Genomic DNA, 14294 nt, shown 5'->3' on the forward strand with positions numbered 1-14294 from the left:
TTGAAATAGTCTTCAGATGTGTCTCTAACATGCTGTCTTGTGTTCTTAAGCACAAAAAGGCTGTGATATGCCTTATGGAGAAAATAAATGTGTTAGATAAGCTTTGTTCAGGCATGAGTTAGTTATAGTGGTGTTGGCTGTCAGTTCAATGCTAACGAAACAATCAACAATATATAAAAATAAAGCGTTTTTGAATAGAAACATACAAAAAGCAAGGTTATATATTGATTAATTGATGAAGATGTGAACAGAGGCTCACAGGAGCCTAATACTACATTTCTCCTAGGAACAGTGGCTCATTTTTTGCTAAATCAGTGTTTGTGGTAACTTTATAGAAAATAGCTATCATGAATAATGAGAATAGACTGTATGTAAGCACTGCATACAAAAGGAAAATATTGGAAAAATGACCACTCAAAATAACAGTGGTGCTACTATACTGACAGGACTGTGAGTTTTTTCATCTTTACATTAATTTTCAAACATTTAAGAACAGAATAATATCTCTATGGTTAAAAAAATACATTTTAGAAATACAATACATCTAGAAAACCAACAAAACCTGCACGAAAACTACATTGGGCTTTCTAGTCAGAGTCAGTTTAAAGCAAATGTGAAAGTTCATTTATTATTTTTAAGGTCTCACTTCATTCAAAAAATACAATAAACAATAAAATATTTATTTTGGCATAACTTAGTTTGGTTGCCCACTTAAATCACCAGATTTGACCGTTAATGATTGTTTCCCTAAAATCAAATTTATATCTAAGAAATGTGTCCAAGCCCTAAATGCATAGATTATAATAATCAGAACATTGGAAAGAATACTGGGGTTTATTTTTATCTAACTTCCTATTCAATATAAATGTTCTTTCATACCATTCCCAAAAGATAAGTATCTGATTTTTTTTTTTTTTTGGAATTTGTTCTATAAAGGGAAGTTTACTACCAAATAATACCTTTTTGGTCAGTCGTAATTGTTACCAATATTTTTTATATTTATCAATATTCCTGTAACAGTCTGTGATTTTTAACTACAGAGGATAAATCAAATCCCCTTTGTAGAATATAGCTCTTCAAATATTGCAAGGGAGCTATCATGTCGTTCCTATGGCTTTTCTTTTCTAGGTTAAATATCCCCAGGATCTTTATCCATTCTTCTTAAGAGCATACTTCTTAATCCTCTGTTTTCCCCTTCTACCTGGTCTCCATGAGCTCCAGCTTAGCAATGCCCTTCTTAATGTGATGAAATCAGGACTGAGGAAAATGTGGGATTTTCAGGCCCAGTAATATCTCTGCTTCCACTGCACTTGACATTTTTCAAAAGAAGAAATCCAAAAGGGCTCTGAGAAATCGAGGCTTCTGGTATGAATATACTAGCCCTCAATGTGACGGCTGCAAGAGAATAAACACTCACTGGGATAAATAGAACTAGTATATTAAAATAATCAATTTCTAGGTATAGCTTGTATTTCTGTTTTAAATTTTCTCATTTTCTCTCTTTATTAATTATTTTTTAATTTTTATCAATCATAAATTCAAACAAATTATTACCTTCTTGTCCCATTCGAGCTTTTTGTTTTTCGTTCTTGCTCTGCCCGCTTTTATGGCAATTGTAGATTTCTTTAACATTGTTGCCTTAGAAAGCAACAGAAGCTACAATTCAAACTTTTCTAATTCTTATAGGTATTTTTGTCACACTACACAGTGAAATGTTTTGGTTTTTGATTTAACCTTATGTTTTCACACTATATTGAGCAACTAATGCTTTCATCTGCTAAACTTACTTATGAGATGATATAATGTTTAGATCCCCTAAGACTACTCACTGAATAATACAAGCAACAAATTGTAGTATATTGGATGATATAGAGAATATGTGAAAGGATTTTTGTTGTTAATTATGCTTTAAAAAAATTTTGTGCATCCAGCTAGCTCTAGTGGTGAAATTATAAACTTTAGATTTTTATTACAAATGATCTTGTTGTCAGGCATTCTTATGAGTGTCTGACATTGAGTTAAGAACTTCAGCAAAAATCATAAGAACTTTGGATATAGAAATAGAAACATATACTTATTTAAAATTTTTATTTCCATACACTTTTCAATGCAGTCATTCATTTTTAATTGATACGTAATATTTGTATGTATTTACTGGGTACATGTGATATTTTGTTACATGCATAGAATGTGTAATGATCAAGTCAGTTTATTTAGGGTATCCATCACCTGGAGTATTTATCATATCTATGTATTAGAAACATTTCAAGCCCTCCTTTCCAGCTATTTTGAAATATAACATACATTGTTGTTAGCTATAGTCATTCTATTCTGCTACTAAACAATAGAATTTATTCGTTCTACCTAACTGTATGTTTGTACCCATTAACCAGCCTCTTTCAGCTCCCACCCCCAACCAACCCACACACCCTTCTTAGTCTCTGATATCTACATTGTACTCTCCTACCTTCATGAGATCAACTTTGAAAGCTCCCACTATGAATGAGTATATGCGATATTTGTCTTTTGGTGTGTGGTTTATTTCACTTAAAATAAAGACCTCTAGCTCCATCCATGTTGCTGCAAATGACATAATTTCATTCTTTTTAATGAGTAGTATTCCACTGTGTACATATATCACATTTTCTTTATCCATTCGTTTTTAATAAATGTTTGTTAGGTCGATCTTGTGTCTTTGCCATTGTGAATAGTGCTGCAATAAACATGAGGGTGCAGGTATGTTTTTGATATATCGATTTCTTTTCCTTTGGATAAATACCCAGTAGTGTGATTGCTGCATCACATGGTAGCTGTACTTTTAGTTTTTTGAGGAACCCCCATATTGTTTTCTATGATGGCTGCACTAATTTGCATTCCCACCAAAAATATTTAAGAGTTTTCTTTTCTCTGTATTCTCACCATCATCGTTTTTAAAAAAAATAATAGCCATTTTAAGCGGAGTGAGATGATATTTTTGTGGTTTTGATTGGTATTTCCTTGGTAATTACCAATGTCAACCCTTTTTAATCATAGACTCATAGGCCATTGTATGTCTTTCTTTGAGAAATATGTATTTATGTCCTTTGCCCACTTTTTAATGGGATTATTTGTGGGTTTTTTTTTTTAACTGCTGAGTTGTTTGAGTTCCTTGTATTTATCGTTGTCAGATAGTTTGCAAATATTTTCTTTGTTCACCAAGTTATCTCTTCACTCTGTTGATTGTTTCCTTTGCAGAGCAGGAGCTTTTTAGTTTAATGTAATCCCATCTGTCTAATTTTGTTTTTGTTTCCTATATTTTTGAGGTCTTAGCTATAAAATCATTGCCTAGACCAATGTCCTGAAATATTTCCCTGATGTGTTCTTGTAGCAGTTCTACACTTTTGCATCTTAGGTTTAAGTGTTTAATGCATTGAGTTGATTTTTGTATAAGGTTATAGATATGGTCCAGTTTCATTCTTCTGTATGTGGATACCCAATTTCCCAGCACCACTTATTGAAGAGGGTGTTTTTTTCCTTAATGTATGTTTTTGGCAACTTTGTAGAAAATCAGCTGGCTATAAATATTTGGATTTGTTTCTAGGTTCTCCATTCTGTTCCATTGGTCTATGTGTTTGTTTTTATACCAATATTGTAGAGGTTTTTCAACTCCTTGGCTAAATTTGTTCCTAGGTAATTTTTTTGGTAGCCATTGTAAATGGTATTGCATTCTTGATTTATTTCTCAGCTAGTTCATTATTGGGTTATAGAAATGCTACTGATTTTTGGATGTTGATATTTTATCCTGCCACTTCATTGAGTATATTTGCCATATGTAAGATGGGTTTTTTAATTGGTGGAATCTTCAGGTTTTTCTAGATATAATATCAAGTTGTCTGCCAAAAGGGGCAGTTTGATTTCCTCTTTTTCAATTTGGAGGCTTTTATTTCTTCTTCTTGCCTAATTGGGCTGGCTAGGACATCTAGCACTATATGGATTAGGAGTCATAAAAGTATCTTTGTCTTGTTCCAGTTCTTAGATGGAAGGCTTTCAGCTTTTCCCCATTCAGTGGATGTTAGCTGTGGGTTTATCATATATGGCTTTTATTATATTGAGGTATGTTCCTTCTATGCCTAGTTTGTTGAGAGTTTATCATGAAGGGATGTTAAATTTTGTGAAATACTTTTTCTGCGTCTGTTGAGATAATCATATGGCTTTTGCCCTTCATTCTGTTGTGTAATGTATCACATTTATTAATTTGCATATGTTGTATCATCCTTGTATCAATGGGATAAATACCACTTGATCATGACATATGATATTTTTGATGTACTGCTGCATTCAGTTTGCTGACATTTTGATGGGGATTTTTGCATCTATGTTCATCATGAATGTTGTCCTGTAGTTTTCTTTTGTTGTTGTTGTGTCTTTATCTGGTTTGGGTATCAGGGTAGTAGGGCCTTGTAGAATGACTTAGGAAAAATTCATTCCTTTTCATTTATTGGAATAGTGTGAAGATAATTGCTGTTAGTTCTTCTTTGGAGTTTAAATTTGGCAGAATTTGGCAGTGAACACATCTGATCCTGAACTTCTTTGACGGGAGATTTTATTTTTACTATTACTGATTCAATCTCTTTACTCATTATTGGTCTGCTCAGGTTTTCTATTTATTTCTGATTCAACCTTGGTAGGCTGTGTGTTTCTAGGAATTTATTCATTTCCTCTAGGTTTTCTAGTTTGTTAATGTGTAGTTGTTCATAGTAGTCTCTGCTGATCTCTTATATTTCTGTGATGTCAGTTATAATGTCTTCTTTTTCATTTGTTATTTAATTTATTTGGGTCTTCTCTCTTTTTTCACAGTTAGTTTAGCTAGTGGTTTATTAATTTAGTTTATTTTCCCTTTTGTTTTGTTGACCCTTTGTGGTATTCTTTAGTCTCTATTTTGTTTATTTCTGCTCTAGTCTATGTCATTTCTTTCCTTTTACTAATTTTGGGTTTGGTTTGTTATTATGTTTATAGTTCCTTGAGGTGGATCATTAGATTGCTTATTTAAAATATTTCTACTTTTTTGATGTAGATTTTAGTGCTATAAACTTCCATGTTAGCACTGATTTTGCATCCCATTAGTTTTGGTATGTTGTGTTTCAATTTTCATTTGTTCCTAGAAATTGGACCCAATGTCATTCAGGAGCACGTTGTTTAATTTCGTTATATTTACATATTTTTCCCAAGTTTATTTTTTATTGATATTTAGTTTTATTCCATTATAGTCTGAGAAGATACTTGGTATAATTTTTATTTTTCAAAAATTTGTTGAGACTTGTTTTGGGTTCTAACATATAGTCTATCTTGGAGAACGTTCCATGTGCTGAGGAGAATATATATTTTGAAGCTGTTGGATAAAATCTTCTGTAGATGTCTTTTAGGTCCATTTTGTCCAAAGTGCAGTTTAAATCCAATGTTTCTTTGTTAATTTTCTGTCTAGATGATCTGTCTAATGCTGAGAGTAGGATGTTAAATTTCCCAATTACTATTGTGTTGGACTCTATCTCTCTCTTTAGATCTAAAATATTTGCTTTATATATCTGGGTGTTCCAGTGTTGGGTGCATATATGTTTAGAATTGTTATATCCTTTTGCAGAATTGATCACCATATTATTATCTTATGACCTTCTTTGTCTAATCGTACTGTTTTTGACTTAAAGTCTGTTGTTTTTGGATATAAGTACAGTTACTCCTACTCATTTTTAGTTTCTGTTTGCATGGAATTTTTTTTTCATCCCTTTACTTTCAGTTTACATGTGTCTTTACAGGTAAGATGAATTTCTTGTAAGCAGCATATAGTTGGGTTGGATTTAAAAAATACATTCAAGTCTGGGTGCAGTGGCTCACGCCCGCAATCCCAGCACTTTGGGAGGCTGAGGTTGGTGAATCATGACATCAGGAGATTGAGAACAGCCTGGCCAACATGGTGAAACCCTGTCTCTACTAAAAATACAAAAATTAGCTGCACACGGTGGTGCATGCCTTTAGTCCTAGCTACTCAGGAGGCTGAGGCAGGAGAATTGCTTTAACCTAGGAGGTGGAGGTTGTGGTGAGCCAAGATTGCGCCACAGCACTCCAGCCTGGGCAAGGAGTGAGACTCCCTCTCAAAAAATAAAATAAAATAAAATAACATTCAGGAAGTTCATATCTTTTACCTGCGAAGAGTAGTCCATTTATATTCAAGATTATTATTTACATGTAAGGGCTTACTTCTGTCATTTTATTTATTGATTCCTGGTTGTTTTGTATATCCCTTGTTCTTTTTGTTCTCTGTTATTGTTTATCATTGTCATTTAGTGGTTTTCTATAGCGGTAACATTTAAGTCCCTTCTCATCCTCATTTGTATGTTTGCTCTACCAGTGGGCTTTATACAGTCATGTGTTTTCATTATGGTAGATATTGTCCTTTTGCTTTCACATGTAGAACTCCCTTCAGCATTTCTTATAGGGCCAGTCTAGCGGTTGTGAATTACCTTAGCTTTTGTTTGTCTGGAAAATATTTTATTTCTCTTTCATTTATGAAGGACATTGCTGCTGGCAGTTTTTTCTTTTAGCACTTAGAATACATCATCCAATTTTCTCTGGCTTGTAAGGTTTCTGATGAAAAATATACTGCTTGTCTGATTGGAGTTCCCTTAAATGTGACTAGATGCTTTTTTTCTTGTTTTTAGAATTCTTTCTTTGTCTTTGACTTATAACAATTTAACTATAATGTGCTATGGAGAAGACATTTTTGAATTGTATCTGTTTGGAGATTTATGAGCTTCCTGTACCTGGATATCTACATCTCTTGCTAGATTTGGAAAGTTTTCAGATATTGTTTAATTAAATAGGTGTCTATCCCTTTCATTTTTTTCTTTGCCTCCTGGAACACTGATAATTCAAATATTTCATCACTTTATTGTGTATTATATGTCATGTAGACTTTGTTCATTCTTTTTATTTATTTTTCTTTATTTGTGTCTGGGTTATTTCAAAAGACTTGTCTTCAAGTTCTAAAATTCTTCCTTCTGTGTAATCCAGTCTATTGCTGAAGCTTTCAAATATATTTTGCATTTATTTAGTGAATTAATTAGTTCTCAGATTTCTTTTTTTTAATGGCATCTATTATTTTGGTAAATTTCTCAATTGTATCCTGAATTATTTTTTCTGATTTCTTTGTATTGTTTATCTAAATTGTTTTGTATGTCATTGAGCTTCTTTAATATAATTATTTTTAACTCTTCATTCAGGATTTCATAATTTTAAAAATTGGAATCTGTTGCTGGAAAATTATTGTGTTCCTTTGGAAATGTCATATTTCTTTGCTTATTAATTTTTTCATGTGTCCTTAAGTTGATATCTGCACATCTGTTGTAAAGTCAATTTTTCCAGGTTTTTGAATTTGCTTTCATAGGGGAGGACTTTTTCCTTAAGATATATCTATGATGTTTTGGATAGGGCACTTTGGCCTTAATTCTGGTGGCATGCAGTAGTGTAGTCTTTGTATAATTTTTTAACCCACAGACAGCTTCAGTAGTGTCCATGACTTCCTCGGTAGCTTAGAGTGAAGTTTTTAGTGGAGGCTGTTTTGAAGTTTTTCTGGGGATGGGGATGTGGCAGTTGTGGACTGAAGTTGTACTGAGTGGTGAACTGGGCCCCAGAGTGACATATACTGGCATTGGTATTAGCAGGTCTGGGGAGGCCAATTCTTAGGTCTCCAGGCAGCTTGCTCATGTGCTGGCAATGGCCGCAGTGAGCCAGGTGGGTGGGCGGGTTTTTGGGCCCCTGGGCAGCAGGCGTGGTGCGGTCAATGGCTGTGGCACTGGCAAGATAATATATTGGCTTCCAAGTGGTCTGTGCTGGTGTTGGCAGTGGCTGCAGTGGTCTGATTATCAATGTAGTCATTCTTTAGTTCACCTTAATAAACGAGTATAATTTTACCTATCAAAATTTGTTCAAAATAAATATCTCTTATTTGTTTTATCTGCTTTGACATTAAGGATAAAATACTCTTAATCATCTTTTATGTAACGATTAATTCCACTAATATTAATTTACTTAACTGCTCCATCCATATTTCCATGAGAATTTATATTCCATAATTCCACATAAGTTTATTTGTAAAGAAATGATTAGGACAAAGTCAGTGTAGGTTGGGGAATATGTAGCTTGGCATCTAGAAGGAAATTTTGATTCATTTGATTTTCCATGGTGTGGAAGATGTTTGGGTTGCTCACCAGTGTTTCCGGTTTTACTCTTTTTAGGCACACAGTGTTGGGGGATATTGGTGGGAACGGGATTGTATTTCCACTCTTTCTTGAAGATTGACGTGATACCGTGACTCAATTCAGCCAACAAAATATGAGTAGAAGTGACAAACAATGCTTTGGTGCAGAAGTACTTACTATCCACATGAGACTGCCCAGCACACTCCTTTGCTGGGTGACCTCGGGAGCACTATTACAAGGATAGTGCCATGTAATCAATGCAGCTAATCGAAGCAGAGCCCATGCCTTCAGGACAGACATTTTCAGGGGGTATGAAGGACTTCGGGTGACTGAGAAACAACAGTTTTTTTGCACTAAATCTCTGATATTATGGTGGTGTTTTTTGTTACTACAGCATAAACCAACTAGTTCTGACAGATATCCATGCATACCACTTTTGTTTCTAATTACATTGTACTTTAACAGGCAGTCACTCTGTTTTGCCCTCCACACGTTTTTGACTGCACTGCCTTTTGGTAATTAACTCTCTTTTTTTTTTCTAAGCACTGTGAAGCTTTGGCACCTTTCCCCTTTTTCACTTGCGCCATCTCAGATGAAATGCACTGGACATAATGTCTGGGTTCAATGCTTTCTAATCTACTTGTCCTGGCTCCAAGAAGATAATTTTTTGAAGCATAAGGAGGACATTTTTCCATTTGTTTGATTTTATGGGTGAACACAGTACACCACAGAAGGAGTGAATGGGATCCCAACTGCACAGCAGAAAAGGACTTTGGAGCTGCTATAAAAATTGAAAACCCGCCGGGCGCAGTGGCTCACGCCTGTAATCCCAGCACTTTGGGAGGCCTAAACGGGCGGATCACGAGGTCAGGAGATCGAGACCATCATGGCTAACACGGTGAAACCCCGCCTCTATTAAAAATACAAAAAATATAGCCGGGCATAGTGGCGGGCGCCTGTAGTCCCAGCTACTCGGGAGGCTGAGGCAGGAGAATGGCGTGAGCCCGGGGAGGCAGAGCTTGCTGTGAGCCGAGATCGCGCCACTGCACTCCAGCCTGGGCGACAGCGAGACTCCGTCTCAAAAACAAACAAACAAACAAACAAAAAAAACCAATAAACATTAGTAAATATTATGTGTGTCCAATTTTGATAAACAATGACTGAAGATTTGACATTGTCTCTACTCTAGAAATCCCTGTTCTTGAAAAAATGCAGTGAATGGAGCAGTTCTTGTTTTGATGTGGACACTTCCTTGAAATTCTCTCTCTCTCAGGGCTTATTTTACGCCATTATAACCCTTGTACTAATGTGGCCCCTGAAAGAAGAAATTCGAGGCGCTTTATGGAGGAAGAGGGGGCATGGTGGTTCATTTGATGTAAACATTTATCAGGTTTTTGGAAATCTTAGTCTGGCATTCCCCAGTTGAAGAAAAGATGATTTCTGAGGGAAAGTAAGGGACATTTAAGAATTTTGGGGGAAAAAAAAGCTATCCATTTAATCCATTTATAAAATACCTTCTTCTAGAGCACATTCATTTGCAGTCTAAATGAGACTTGAATTGATCCAGCAAAGGATGTCATTGCAATGCCAGGTTTCAAATGCAGAGTGCTGGGTGCTTCTTTCATCTGCAGGTAATGTCATTATATATTGCAATCACTCTGATGGCATCTGCTCATTAGGAATTCATTGAGTGCTCATGTGGCTATAATGCATTTCCATTTGTATTCTGAAACAATTTAGCATTGGGGAACTTAAAAGTCATTTGATCAATCCTGTGTGGAGCTCCTGTTTTCACTCCAGGCAAATTAATGTGAAGATCATTGTAACATATTAAACATCTAATTGTTCATTGATGAAGCAGTAACACTGAAGTGTTCATATTTAAAGACGTAATATTTCATCGAATTTTGAAGGCATAAAAGTATTTTTCCTAGTTAGATTGAGTGGCAAAGACAGAGGAAGATTAATACTAAAATATGTAAAACTTAACTCATTTTTTGACATGTTTACCTTCATAGTTTAGGAAAATTGAAGGCATATTATCTATGTATGGTTTGCTCATAAAATCATATTTTCTCATATATTAAATTTAAAAGTATAATCTTTGTAAATTCAAACAATGCTGAATTTACAGATTAGTCACTTGCTTTCTCTAGTTTTAATGAATTTGCAATGATTCTGAAAGGATTTAAATGCTGTTGAACTTAGGAATTTAATATGTCTTCACATTTTTATGAAACTGTGACGCCATCAAAAGCTGAAAATAGAAGAAACCTTCAAAGTAATAGTAAAAAACAGGAAAAAATGATGGAAGCTGTACTTTCATAAACTCTACCAGGTTATGCAATAGTGAAAGTACTAATTTTTTTCAGAAGAGAAGTTGATGGAGGGGGAAAAAAAGGAGAATCCCTCCTTTTTCAAAATCATTACATGCAAATGTTGTCATATGAAATATTTCTAAACAGTCTTGTTTTCAAATGGTGTTAAGAAAAGAATGTGTTTTGTTCTGTTAGCATTTTTAATAATTTCCAAAATTCAGAGGTTTTTTCAGAATAAGAGAAATGTCTCAATTTTTCTTTTCTTGCTTTTGTGTATTTATAAACATACGTTTGAATTTTTATGTTTTCTAGAAGAATCCAGAAAAGGAGAATATGAATTAAAGGCAGTTTTATATCAAAAAAGGCTAGTCAACATATTTTGTGAGGGGCTATGACTGGCAATATTTCAGTCCACAATACTGGGACAAATACCTGAAATTCTTAAGTGTGAAATTCCAAACCTTTAGAAGAAATCAAAATGATGATTTAGTGCAATCTCCTCATCTTACAGGTGATGAAACCAAAACCTAGATATCAAATTAAAAGCTATTTTTTACAACATAAGATCTTAGAGATGAGAGCTTAAGAATGACACTAATAGATAGCATACAACAGTTTGAATATTTATTTGATACTATAACTCCAAATACCCCAGCAGAACCTTTCTAAGGCCTTATAATTATTTTAGATTTTCTTATACTTAATTTACATGGTTCCCTAAAGGTAACCAGACTCTAAGTTACCTCAAAGTTGAAGCATGAAATAAGCATGCAGCTTTATTCACTCATTTATTTATTGAAAATTATCTTTTAAGAACAATGGAGTACTAGGCATTGTTCTAGATATTTATGATATGTCAGTGCTTATATAGACAAAAAGCTCTGCCCCGGTAGCAAGGACACAGACAAATAATAATCAACATAATAAATAAGTTGGAAGATAGAAAGTGATTATGCTATGAAAAAAAATAGAGCAGGATGGGGCAATTGGAAGTACGGGATGGGGTTAATATGAAAGACGGTTGCATCTTTAAATGTGGTGGTAAAAGTGGGACTTGTTAAAGGTGACATTTAAGCAAAGAGCTGAAGGCAGGGAGGAAGTTAACCAAATGGAAGTGGGTGGAACAACATTCTTGATGAGGGAACAGCCAGCACAAACTCCAAGGTGAGATTGTGCTTGGTATATTAGACGAATAGCAAGGAGGCTAGTCTGGAGTGCAGTAAGAGACAGGGATCGCAGAAGAGGAAAAAGTCAGAAAGATTGTCAGGTGTCAGACCTTGTGGGACCATGTAAAGAATTCGGCTCACTGTGGTTGAAAGATGAGCTGTTAGAGAGATTAGAATGGAAGAGTGACATAATCTAATATGATGTCTTAAAAAATAATTTTTGGCTGTGTTGAGGACAGCCTCATCTTTAATGTAGTTTTACTTCCTCAAGACCTCTTTTCCTTGAGCTCTTTTGTTATCTTGTTCCTCTGTAACAAATACTTTCCCTGGATGTGGAAGGCTTAGAATAGCTTATGAAGGGTCCCATGACTCTTTGAAAGTCAAGGCTCCTCTTTCTGGGCCTGCAAAGCCTTTGGTGATCTGCTCTGCCGTGGGCTCCACACCTAGCTGTGCTCCTGCTGGGTGGGCCTCTCTAGATTCTTTTCTTACATGGCACCTCTTTTTTATTATTGCTTCTCCTTAGAAGCTGAAAGAAGGGTGGGATTAAAAATATTTAGGATTTAACGTATTTGTCCTGATCCCATCACTTTTGTTTCCATACTTATAAAAGCAGCATGTTTTTAATGTAAAAAATTAGTAATAGAGGCACACACAAAGTCCTCCCAAAAAATAAAGTATAATCTTCTTACCCAAAGATAACTTTATTTAACACACTTTTTACATCTTTCCAGAACTCTGTGTGTGTGTGTTTAAACAAAAAGGGTTTCTATTATGCATATGTCTGTAATCTTCTCATTTTACTTAATATATCATGATTGTATACATGTTAATAAATATTTCTTTATACCAATGTTGTAATAACTTAGTGCTGTTTCATTATATGAATGTACTATTAGTTATTTAATTGTCACTATATAGTTAGACATTTAGATGGTAATGTAGATAGTTTGTCCATATATTTTTCTTTAAAGCAAATATCGAGAATTGGTATTTTAGGTAAGTCAAATGTACGCATATTTCTATATTTTTTGATGTATATTGCCACATTGTACTGAAAGTGATAATATCAATTTTTTTATTCTCACCAGTACTCTATCAGGCCATTTCCTGCTACCCCAAACCCTTTTGAACACAGGAATAAAAAAAAATTGCAAGTATTAATATGTAAAAAGTTATATATTATTATGTTACTTTTTATGGCTTTGATAATTAACAGCAAATATTTGTCAACACCCTGCAGATTTCAACTTAGATACCCTTCTTTCACCTGGAAAGAGGTTCTAATGCCTGCATTCTGGGTTGGCCCCCTTTCCTATTATGCCATAGAATTTTGTACTTTAAGTACCACTTGTAATCACCAATTTACTTCTCTTTCTGCTTCACTAGACTTTCAGATCCATGAAGGCAGGGATCCTGCTGTCCTGCTCAGTACCAGCCAGTGACTGGCATATCATAGCTTCTGAACAAGTAGGTGTAGGGCCTGGAAACCGTAATTTTAAAATAATGAAATAATTTAATTATATCACCTGTGGTTAATATCTTTTTGCCCTTCTTAAAGAAAATATATTTTACTTTCCCTTTTGACCAGCAGAGCAGTGACCTTCTTTTTTTCTAATTTCTAGGCATTAGAAACAAATTTGTATATACTAGAATTCTGGAGAATGAATGAATGAATGAATGAATGAATGAATGGATGGATGAATGGAGGCTCTTTCCATTGTCTATTCTATTTATAGTCTCTGGTCAGCTGATAAGAATATACCCCCAACCTCTAGACTGAAAGCTGATTAAAAACCCCCAGCAAAACAAAACAAAAACAAAGGTAAAGAGGAAGCTCATAAATTATGTTTGTTTGATAACTCAAAGTGAATCACATTCTATTTTATAAATTAATTCAACTTCAGAGCTTTATCCATGACTGGGTTTCTAGCCAATTCTTGGCTTTCCAGGTTATCTAGACACTACTTGTGACCTGGCAGTGCTGTTCTAAATAAATAATGTGTTAGGGGATTTCTGTATTGTAAACTACAGATCTTGTTTCTGTTATACAATCTGTGAATTTCCAACTGAATTTCTGTGAAAGTCTATTTCAAACCTCAAATGATTAACTACTTTATTAATATATATTTCTTTTTTTTCAGGTCAGACAGGTAATATCCCCACATTGTAACTAGGTTCAGAGGGTGGCACATCTCACACATGTATGCGAACACCCAATCATCATGCTCATGAACTACAAAAGGATCATATTACTATATATTTCAAATTAATTTTTATGTACCAGAACGTTATTTGGTTGAGCTAATTTAATGAAATTTGTTAATATTTAAACATTAATAAACAGATAAAGAATGTTGGTCATTTTAGTATAACTATTGAGAAAGTGAAGAAGTGATTTTAGTAAAAGCCAGTTAGTAATGGGTTTTGATTATTTGGACATCTAAGTTCAATGAATGCAAACAAATTAGAAAGGGGGCAGATGAAGAAATTTAGAAAAAGACTCACAGTTATCTCTCTCTCTCTCTTTCTTTCTTTCTTTTTTCTTTTTTTTTAATTGAGACAGGGTCTCACTCTTTCAC

General features: G+C 34.3%; 1 non-coding gene across 1 annotated transcript; it reads right to left on the bottom strand.

Annotated features, from left to right (window-relative positions):
- Positions 1–13855: 13855 nt before the first annotated feature.
- LOC115934494 (small nucleolar RNA U13) lies at positions 13856–13960 on the bottom strand. The gene has a single exon (XR_004070285.2). It is a non-coding gene; the product is annotated as a small nucleolar RNA U13 (small nucleolar RNA).
- Between the last annotated feature and the right edge of the window lie 334 nt (positions 13961–14294).

The sequence above is a fragment of the Gorilla gorilla genome, chromosome 3 (genome assembly GCF_029281585.2).
Source record: "Gorilla gorilla gorilla isolate KB3781 chromosome 3, NHGRI_mGorGor1-v2.1_pri, whole genome shotgun sequence".
NCBI lineage: Eukaryota > Metazoa > Chordata > Mammalia > Primates > Hominidae > Gorilla > Gorilla gorilla.